The following is a 1833-nucleotide window of genomic DNA, read 5'->3' on the forward strand; positions in this document are numbered from 1 at the left end:
ACCCGGCCACTCCCTCCTGCTCTGCACTCCCTGTTAATTACATTCACCTGGTCTGCCCCACACTCACCTGGTCCTCATCAGTTAATCAGCCCCAGTACATATCTCAGTTCAGTTCCCTCAGTCAGTTGCCAGATTGTCAGATGTCCTAGTGTGTTCACCCAGCTTTCCAGCATTCGGATTTCATCCTGTGTTCCGATCCCGCTTGTCTGTTCGTGTTTCGACCTGTCTTTGGACTTTTCCCTTTTGCCCCAGCTGGACCTGTTTGCCACGCTGTCTTACTACCTGGTCTGTCATCCATTCATCCTTGTCATCGTTAACACCTTACAAGCTCTATTGAGGAACCTTATGTATCGTTTTATCTGTCGTTTGAATGACTCTAATAATGTCATCATAATGCTGCTGTCAAACCCAAGTTATAGCGCAGGTCGCTACCAATCATACCTTTGGAGGCATTGGTATAAGTGCCTTTTATAATTGGCCGTTATGTGTTTTTATTCTTATCTGTGTGTGTGTGTGTGTGTGTGTGTGTGTGTGTGTGTGTGTGTGTGTGTGTGTGTGTGTGTGTGTGTGTGTGTGTGTGTGTGTGTGTGTGTGTGTGTGTGTGTGTGTGTGTGTGTGTGTGTGTGTCTATTTCTTGTATTGTATGTTTTTTAAATGGACCTTGAGTCTAATAATAAAGTTGTTGATGATGATGATGATGATTAAAATCTATTTTTTGTATCTGAACTGTTTCCTGTTTCCTGCAATTGGGTTCTTGTCTGTCTTTCCCGGAACCTGACAATTTTAATGATGACGAATGGGGGAAGGAATTCTCTGGTTGCGTTCCGAATCGCATACTCTTTCTTTTTTCTATTCTACATACTACATCCGACGATAAAAAGAATCTAGTTAGGATGCAGTAGGCATACTATTGGGACATACTTTTACTCTCTTATTTCATCATAACATTGCGCCTTGATCTTGCCTCTTGCTTTTATATCCGTCGCATCCCCGTTTGTTTTCATATGGAGGCTTCGTCGATGTGACGTCACTTCACGTGCGCACTGGATTGTGGGTCAGAATCACCCAAATAGGATGCACTTTTCAACACTAACAATCTTGGCCGCATGAAGTAGAACATCCGGGTACTTCTAACCATCCTAAATCTGGCCACAGGAATCGGGACATCCTAAATCTTTTTTCTACCAAACTATATAGTAGAAAGTATGTGATTCGGAACGCAACCTTTGTTTCCAAAAGGGTCTTGTGGTGTGTGTTATGTTGACATTAAAAATTCATATAATTTTATAATTTGTAATACATTTTTTTCAATGGTTCAAAATAAATCATTCATTCATTCATTCATTCGTATGTCGATGTTTTCATAGATCATATGGAGCGTTACATCGTGTTGACATGATCCCGCAGTAGCAGTTTGTCAGAAGCAGTTTCTCATTTCAATCAAGTTTAATAGAAACCAAGACGGCATCTATAATGAATGAGGTCTCTGTGTGTCTGTGTGCACAAGCGCGTGTGTGTGTGTGTCTATGTGTGTGTGTGTGAGTTTGTATGTGTGTGTGTGTGTGTGTGAGTTTGTGTGTGTTTGTTTGTGTCTGTGTGTGTGTGTGTGTGAGTTTGTGTGTGTGTGTGTGAGTTTGTCTGTGTGTGTGTGAGTTTGTGTGTGTGTTTGTTTGTGTCTATGTGTGTCTGTGTGTGTGTGAGTTTGTGTGTGTGTGTGTGTTTGTTTGTGTCTATGTGTGTGTGTATGTGTGTGAGTTTGTTTGTGTGTGTGTGTGTGTCTGTGTTTGTGTTTGTGTCTATGTGTGTCTGGTGTGTGTGTGTGTCTGTGAGTTT

The sequence above is a fragment of the Ammodytes marinus genome (genome assembly GCF_949987685.1).
Source record: "Ammodytes marinus genome assembly, chromosome: 4".
NCBI classification, from domain to species: Eukaryota; Metazoa; Chordata; class Actinopteri; order Uranoscopiformes; family Ammodytidae; genus Ammodytes; species Ammodytes marinus.